This window comes from Merops nubicus, unplaced genomic scaffold, assembly GCF_000691845.1.
Source record: "Merops nubicus isolate BGI_N331 unplaced genomic scaffold, ASM69184v1 scaffold25495, whole genome shotgun sequence".
In the NCBI taxonomy this organism is placed as follows: Eukaryota; Metazoa; Chordata; class Aves; order Coraciiformes; family Meropidae; genus Merops; species Merops nubicus.
In genome coordinates this window covers 1-9006 of record NW_008609424.1, presented here as the reverse complement: position 1 = coordinate 9006, position 9006 = coordinate 1, and the positions used below count along the sequence as shown (strand labels likewise).

General features: G+C 41.4%; 1 protein-coding gene across 1 annotated transcript in view; it reads right to left on the bottom strand.

Moving 5' to 3' along the window:
• The window catches only part of BLVRA (biliverdin reductase A), a 28857-nt gene extending 20077 nt beyond the window's left edge, over window positions 1–8780 (bottom strand). The window contains exon 1 of the mRNA XM_008940596.1: window positions 8691–8780. The gene's annotated coding sequence lies outside the window, so the exon portion shown is untranslated. The remainder of the gene's footprint in view (window positions 1–8690) is intronic.
• Between the last annotated feature and the right edge of the window lie 226 nt (window positions 8781–9006).

Below are 9006 nucleotides of genomic sequence, written 5' to 3'. Positions count from 1 at the left end.
CACCCCCTCGTTCCCTGACAGTCCTCCCAGTTCCACAGCAGAGGAACTCTTTCTTTTCTATAAGACACCCTCAGACCGACTGATGATAAGTTCAATGTAACAAGTAGGTATTATTACCTCTCTTCTTCAGTGCAGAAAATCCCACACAGATCAGACACCTACAAAAGGTGGCTAACACTAAGGCTTGTATGTAGACGTCTATATAAAACAATCCTATATAATGCATGACACAAAAAAAAACATCTTATCTTCCCTTTCTCTTGCTGTTAAAATCATCTGAAACCCAAACACTACGTAGAATTATATGCATGCTTAGCTTTATTTGCAAGTAATCCCTTTGACATCAATGAGTTTTTGCTGTTTACTGTAATATTAGTAGGCACAAGAACAAAACACATATCCAGCCACAAAGTATGGCCTTTTAATATCTTTATGGACTCAAGCCAACAAACGATACCTATCTTCCGGTCCACTAAAGGTCACTGCATCTCAGATCTGGAACAGGCTGACCTATTTTGAGAATTCCCCAAACAAAAAAAGCACTCCTGCCACATGCTGCAGTCACCATAAAGATATTGCTTACCATGGCTGATGAAACCGTCTGCCTCCATCGTTAGTGTGACAGCAGCTTGTAACACTAGAGGCCTGCCCCACACTCTCTTCAAAGCAAACAGCATACACAGAAATCGTAGCTGGTCAGACAACTGTACCTTTTTTTAGTTGCCTTTCTCTTCCCCTACCCCAACAAAAATGTTTTCTCTCTTCTAAAATAAATTGAAAGCGACAGAAAGGGTTTTTTTAATAACCAGATTGAGATAAATTGGGGTGAAGGGAACATTTGGCACGACACTGTAACCTTTAAAATAATGCATGCAATGGCTAACACCTCTCTCATTTCATCAGTCTGCCATTCCTCAGTAGGGCCTGAAAAATGCACTGGATGCTCCCCATTCCCATTAAATTTGGGAAATCTACCAATTGCTTTGAAACTAGGAAACAAAATAAGCTCTTGAATGAACACTAACATTGAGGTTACTCAAATCCCTCCTAACCTTAGAGCTTGGTATTTTTCATGTTACTGGGCGTCACAACACTTAAGGATTGCACAGGCACTCGCCTGCTCTCTCATGAAGAGCTAGCCTGCAATTCAGTGTGATTTAGCAGTCACGTAGTACTGACATGCTACTCACCTGTTAAAACTGTCCCAAGAAACCGAAAACACCTTTACCAAAATATCAGCCACTAGAGGGGGTGTTTGGTATCCTACTGATAAGAAAAATATTTTTTTAAAAAAATTTAAAAGGTTACAGGTGTGGTGTAAAAGCATATTTTCCACAGTACTTCAACTGCTCATTAGGTCCCATGCAAGGTTTTAGGACGAACAACCTTTTCTTTGTGTATAACTGGACACAATGCAAAAACAAACTCCATGTCTCCACTTCAAATTCCTAGGTCTACCCACATCAAACTCTGCAATTTCTACAGGCAGAGATGTAGTTTTTTATGCCAAGTAGATGACTAAATTACCCAGTAGTTTTGATTTGCCTGTAGAGTCAGACAGCTCTGAGCATGCCTAAGACAGAACCTTCAGGTTCTCTGCCAACCTAGAGCCTGACATGCTCAGGCTCATGCTAGACAAACAAAATGGTTCCTGTTTACAACTGTCTGCCTCCACAGATCTGCCTTCACCAGATTTGTTGTTCCAAAAAGTCTCCAGAAGGACCTAGAAAACTGCCATCAAGTTGGGTCCAACTGCAAGCAAAGCTTGCGCTTTACTCAAGCCACTCCAACAACTACTTGTATTTAAAACCTGTCTAAAAAGAGTTAAATATACATTGCAGCTCTTGCATATGGATATGTAAAGAATACAAAACTTATTAGAATGATGAACTGACTTGATTTGGTCCATGCAGTGACATCAGCTGAAGGATACAGGATGGATTGTGCCAGGGTAACAGGGGCATCGTAGGTTCTACATGCTTTCTTAAATCTCTTTGGTTTGAGACTGATGAAGCTCTTGGAAGAGCCTACAAAACTCATGATACTTTCCAAAATCTATGTAAAAATAACCATAGTGGGCAAATAGGCTTAAAAACACCTTTACTCCTCACAATCTGCCTCCAAAGATGTGGAGCTGGAAGGCTTTAGGAAGCTGACTGCCTGCACAATCTATTCAGAAGCAGCACGGCCATGTAACTGGGATAAAAGAAACCAGTACCACTCTTAACTTCCTCTGCCAGTGCTTAAGGTGGACCAATATTTTATTTAGTAACAACTGTGGCTGAACAAATGGCTAATATCCCATCAAAGGCAGGATCAACAGAACCACCTAACTGCAATAATTAAAATAGCTACTGCAGAGGTTCAGGAGCAGACTATGCTCAGGCCACTGGAAGAGGGATATATACCTTGTAAAAGAGGTAGAAAAAGAATGGGAAGGAGCTTTCCAAGAGTGAATACTCCCCTTCGAAACATAATACAGACCTTTCTCTCTCTTAACCAGATTTTACTAGAATATACCCACGTCATTTTTTCTGTGAAATTTTGGTGAAGTGATTTAACAGCTACTCTTAGAAGAGAAGAGCTCTGTTATCACTTCATGTCCTTAACAGCATGATTCCTTTAAATGGACAAAGAGGTCACCAAGTTCTGAAGAAAGTGGCTGTACTCAACCACCACCATCCTATGCTACCAGTGGTAACAAAAAAGCAATTTTAAAATATAGCAGCAATCCTGCTTATTACTTTATTCAGCCTTGCAGCTTTTTTAAGTACCAGTCTAAATCCCTCTTTCTCCCCTTACCTTCTACTACCATAATTCAATAAAGCATTTTGAGGTTCTCGGAAAAAAAGTTCACTGTATAAGATTAATTTCTATTATCTAAGCAATCCACGTCTTGGGCATGACTGAGGCCTTTGCACAAAGCAGGTTTCAGACAAAATATCTCTTTATTTATCATTAGAAACGGAAAACACAAAGCAGCCTACATAAGTATCATAAACACAAACACTACACATGGGCATCTGAAAGTTGTCACAGATGCCTGTCTTAGATACTGGACAATAGATCTCTGTTCTTCCCTCCCATGGTCAGGCTTGTTTACATAAAAGTAGCAATGGAGCTTCAGCAGCCCAGAATATGTAAATGACAACTGTTTGCACTGATCTGCCTTCTGAGTGCATTTGGATCCATTGGCTTTTTTTAGGATTAAATTGAGCTGGAGAAAGAGCGTAACAGTGTGGCCAAACAATGGCTTGTGAGCCAGACTCACAGGTCACAAGACATTTGACTACATTTGCTTTCACAAGGGATGGTTTTTCCTCCTGACCACTTGGATTTTAGCTCTGCAGTCTGGAATAGGAATACATATCCTGATATGAATAGGAATTCCAGATAGGCATATAAGCAAAAATAAGGTCATGTAGTAGCTTGAAATGAAAAATAATAATAACAAGCACGTTGTGAAGGAATGTACTCTGAACTTCTTTTTGTTAGAATAACAGAACAGTTTGGGTGGGAATGGATATTTAAAGATCAACTAGTCCAACTCCCCTGCTCTGGGTGTGATGTTTCCCTTTTTCCAGTCACTGGAGACTTGGCTTGATTGCCATGACTTCTCAAATATGACAGAGAGTGACTTGGCAACTGCATCAGATCTCCTTGCTTGTGATGATACTCTTGATCAAAAAGGCCATCCCTGTCAGCATGGCAGTATGAGACCCTGAAAACGAAAGATGAAGAGTGGAAGACTCATTTAGTAGTCATTTAACTGAAAGAAACTTGATCTCCAGAGTTATCAGCACCTTCATGCTTCCTTAGGAGTCGATAACTTAGCAGCATCTAGGACAGGAGGACCTCCTCTCCCGTGTTTGAAAACCAAACATTTTGTTTATGGTATTACAGGCCATTTGATGGTGGGAAGGTACCAGCCAACTGACAGGGCTGGGAGCACGCTGCAGCACACCAGTGGGTTTTCTGAAAGGTACTCTCTCAACCCGAGCTCCTCAATGCAAGAAAACTGCTCACCTTGCATTTGGGGGCAGGAGGGGAAAGTGCCTTATACACTTTCTGGTGCAAAATTAGGCCTTCTTTTGAGGCAGCAGGGAATACAGACTGTGTCCTCCATCTCTGCCTTCTTTAGAAGCCAGCATCCTTTCTGGTGGAGCGTTAACGGACAAACTGGGCTCAGAGCGGCCAGAGAATTACATTGTCACATTCCCTGCTTGAAGGGCAAGAGGAAAAATGATATGAAGCTCTTCTCTCCACTAAAACAGAGGACCAGCTGTCATCCAGGCACTTTAAGCCCTGTTTATATTACCATACAATATGGATTTTTTTTTATGGTTCTTCGGCTGTGTTTCCATTATATCTATATTGCAAATATTACTAGATCAGGCTGGTTGCCACCAGGACCTATTCAGGAAGGACTGGCATGGAAACACCTGTTAGAATAGTGTTAATTTTAACAGTAAGCAGAGTCAGCCAAATGACCTGTTTATTTTGAAATGATTTATTCAGCAGCCCTTAGTTTTCAGGTCTCATTACAGATGCCAGGCATATAAGAGCAGGCAGTATGTTGTTCTTTTGTAAATACCAGGCTAAATGCAAGGATAGCTACTCCACTGCACTATGCAAGTAAGTGAATGTAAAATAGATTTCAAAAATCAAAGTTTTTCTCAGCTGTTGCCATTTGAGAGGGGTACAAAATCCAAATGAAAAACATGTTTCCTAGAGCAAACATTTCCAGCAGTCACTGAGATTTCTGGATGATGAACTTAAGACATCTCAAGGCTGTTTCTAACAGATAATGCACTCCAGGATACTCAGACTGCAAATTCCACAAGTCCATACTTATGAAAAAAAACCAGGCCTACTCTGTCTTACACTGGACACCAAGAATAAAAGCAGTTGAAGCTCACAGTCATCTCCAATGCCAGAAGTATATCACTGATTTATAGCCCCATCACTTAACAGTGAATTGTCACCAGTACAGAATTCATCTTTGTCCTTTTCCACAAGTCCCTCACAGATCTTTGCCACTAGATAATCATAACTACAGAAGAAGATAGAACCCAGGAGTTAATTTGCCATCTCCAGCCAAATTTTATTAATCTGATTTAATGGGGAAAAAAAAAGAAAATCTCAGTCCTTCCTAAGTTTGTCACCAAGAGTAAGTGCAAAGAGATCTACACAATAGTAATCCCATTTCACCTACACATAATTGTGCCATGTCCGAGAATAATTAGCAAATTACTCCAAAAACAAGTACGAGCAAGACACGACGGTCTCTAAATTCATCACCAAATAACAGACTAACCAGTTTTCCCCAGTAATCTGTGTCATAACCTGCAAAAGACAGGAAATACTGTTCTCCCTAGCAACGGAAAGGTTCACAAAGCTTTACAGCTTCTAGCACAGCTAAAAAACATCCATGGTGTTTCAATTAGAATGGCTGTGGTCTCAGCTTCTCCCCTCACATCCTGTAACACTTCTTCCTTTTATTCAGGGATTATTCAATAATTCCATATTCTTTCTGGCAACTTTCCTCTCTTCTCATTCATGGAACAAAGGTAACAACAAGACAAGAGCCCTTTCTGTTTACACATTTCACTAAGAGCAAATGCTAATAAACCCAGGAATATTATTTCAGCCATGAAAGTGACTTGGTTTATTAGTCGTGTTGTGCAGCCTTTAATTTAGCATTTAGGATAGTTACTATAATGTAACAAGAACACTAGTTGCCTCAAACAGTCTTTCTAACTTATTTGTAATGCTGTATCAAGAAGAAAGAAGGGGAGAAAAAAAATAAAAGGAGAATCTTATGTTACGCTGTTAAACTCATGTTGCTATAGTGGTGGTTGGCCCTTATCTGGAGTAACAGGATTATCAGATTCATTTCATTTTCTTTCCCAGTCAGGTGTGTTTTCTGCAAGGCTTTCTAACTAGCACAATAGAGCTCTGTTAAACAAAAGGCCAAAGCTCTTTTTTGTTTAGTAGGGAAGAAACGGGTCAAATGTGTAAATATACATTTGTTACACATTTATTATTTTCATCACAGTTGTACTTATTTGATAAGGTTTCAAGATGTAGGCCAAATGATTATGATGTTTTAAGACAGAAGTTTGGGCATTACACACATGCGAACACTTTCCACTGTCCAAGGCTAGCTTCAGAGGAGAGGAGAGGGACAGGCCCTCAGCAACCTTTATTCTACCGAGTGACAACAGGGCAAGTACACATTCAGGGTTTGGTTTCTTTTTTTTACTAGGGGATTAAGCTGCTAAATGCCTCGGCTTTCAGACTGTTTTCCTTCCCTAAGCCCCATTCCCCCCTCTCTCAGTGAAGTAACCTTTTTGACACCTCGCTTGGTAAATTGCAGTACAAAGTTCTTTCACTACACTAAGAATTACCTGGAAACTTCAGAAAGTTCCAGGGCTGTCTGAAAATTAGAAGTGAGTTGTCCCTGGTCCTGCACATGCTGATGTGGCTGTATCAGTGTGTCTAACACACAAACTCCATTCCTGGGCAGTATTCTTCCATCACAAACACTGCTTTATCACCCCCACACAAGTTCCTTCTGTTAGTTTCTGCACTTCTTTCCAGCTTTGGTTTGGTTTTATCTCCTGTTGCCTGACTGCTGCCTACCTCGCCAAGGATGGCAGCACAGACAGAGCTTCAATGGACCACACCAGTGGTAATGGAAAACACCCACTGAAGCTTCCTACAACAAACATGCACAGCATACAGTGCAACATCCTCTCTACAGGCCATAGGAAACTGAGGTGACTTTATCATCAAAAAGCACAAATGCCAATGTGCATTCCACTCCTGCACCTTACTGAAGTCCTGACACCAAAGTGTAAGTGGGAAGTGTTTCCCATCTTAATTCAAAACCTGGCCAGTTAATTTATCTTCACTTCTTTTGACAAGGATGGTTCATTTTTAGTGCAGAGATCAAAGGGGCCCTTTTCTCATTCTATTCTCATCTGCTAGGCTTACCCTCTGAAGTCTGTTGACACAGCAGACATTCTTCATTGAAAAAAGAAAGGTTGGCCCTTTGACTTCTAAAATTAAGTCACTCAGAGCTGAACGTGGTAATCTTTTGGGGTCGTTTGCGGGTGAGGAGTGGGTGTTGAAGCATCCAGCTAGCATAACAATTTGGCAAATAATGACAACACGAAAAATAAGAAGTTGAAAAAGACAAAGATTGATTCTTCTTTTTAACTATACAAAATTAGTATTGCCATTCCTTTAAGGATAACACAAACCATAATCCATTGACTTAAACTCCAGTCGCTCACAAACAGTAACTCAATTTACTGTCTACTGAAACTGTGTAGTTGGTATTAGGAAAAAAGTTTGTTGACCATGTGCATGTACACTCAGAAGGACCAGTCCAGAATCATCAGCCCTCCAGTATAAAGGAAGTTCCCTGGTCCAACAATAAGAATCATATCAACCACTAATATTTTACTATCAATTACTGAATATCTAAGTCGAGTGCACTGCTTGACAATAGTTTTTAGTAAGACTTTAACTAATGCTTTCTTATATGTGCTGAAATTAATTTTAAATATTTACCTATTGTTCTTTATTTAGTGAAGATTAAGCTTCAAGATGGATTTCTATTATTGAAACAGATTTGTCTTTTCTTTCCCATTTATCAACACAAATGACAGAAAGGTGCCCAAACACTGTGTTACGGATTTTTGACACCATGTCATTCTGTGTTCACATCTGTAATTAAAGAACCAACAGCTGAACAACTATCCTCACTCCAGGAAAATTAATTTGGCAAATCAATGCAAGGACTTGGATAAAAATTATTTCACACAATACCAGTTCAATAAACTGTTGCCCTAATTAACACCAGCATGTTTTTTTTTTAAACAAGCTCTATCTCCAAAGTTGAGCACAATGCCAGGAGTTATATAAAGGCTGATCCTGTCTCTTCTCTGCATGTCAACTGAGCCTTGCTGTGTATTTTTTTTTTTTGAGATTGTGTGATGTGACTACAGCATAAAGTAGTTTATTAATAAAGTGGCGATGTGTTTTACACATGGATTCTGTACTGTATCTGAGAACGTAAGAATCACCTTTCTCCCACTGAAGGTTGTTTGGAACATGGCCCCACCACGTTCCTTTACAAAAGGAAAATGTTCCCATCTCCACTTTACACTTGGGTAAACTGAGGTACAGCAAGGTTAATGCTCTGCCATTTCAGAACAGGGCGTCAAACACCTGCAGTAAGCACGGGTTTTAACAGGACTTGGAGGAAGCTCAACAAGACCAGAAGACACTTTGCAGGAAAGGTTTTAAATGACTTCTTATGCTTTTACCATGCAGTGCTCTCCGGCTACACAGTGATGCTACCTGGCTACTTCCACATCACCTACCAACTAATGCTCTGCTTCACTGCACCTTGGGCATTCTTCCCAACAAGGGACACTTCTCTCTTTTCTTTCTCTCTGTTGCCCCCTCTCCCAGGACTAGCCTCTCCCCTCTGGTGTGGTGGGTGTCTTTGGAGCAGCCAGGACAACGTGACTCGCAGGACTCCCCCACTCCTTCACAACCGAGGGGGGAACGCTGGTGGCAAGCGACCGTGGGGAGGGTGGAGGGGGGGCAGGACACGAAAGCGGTGCTTCCAAATCCTAATTACAGTTAGCAGGGATTAAGTAATAGCCACTAACCTCTTCAGCTCAGAGAGGAGCAACGTGATCCAGTTTAACTCTCCTCCGCTCCCTGCAGCTCCTTCTTATACAACGCTCCGCAGCTCCGGCATATCACTGTGCTATCACTGCAGCAACACCCCCTTGGCGAGGAATCCAATAAGGACACTACAGGGGCGGGCTGTAGCCAGAAGCGGCTCCAGAAAGCCCGGTGCGGGCACTGGGGCTCGGAGCTTTCGCCTGGAAGACGCCGAGAAGGCTGCAGACGGCTAGTAAGGGACGGGCACCTCCCTGGGCACGACCCCGGCTCAGCCCCCTCAGCGGCCAGCCCGGCGGT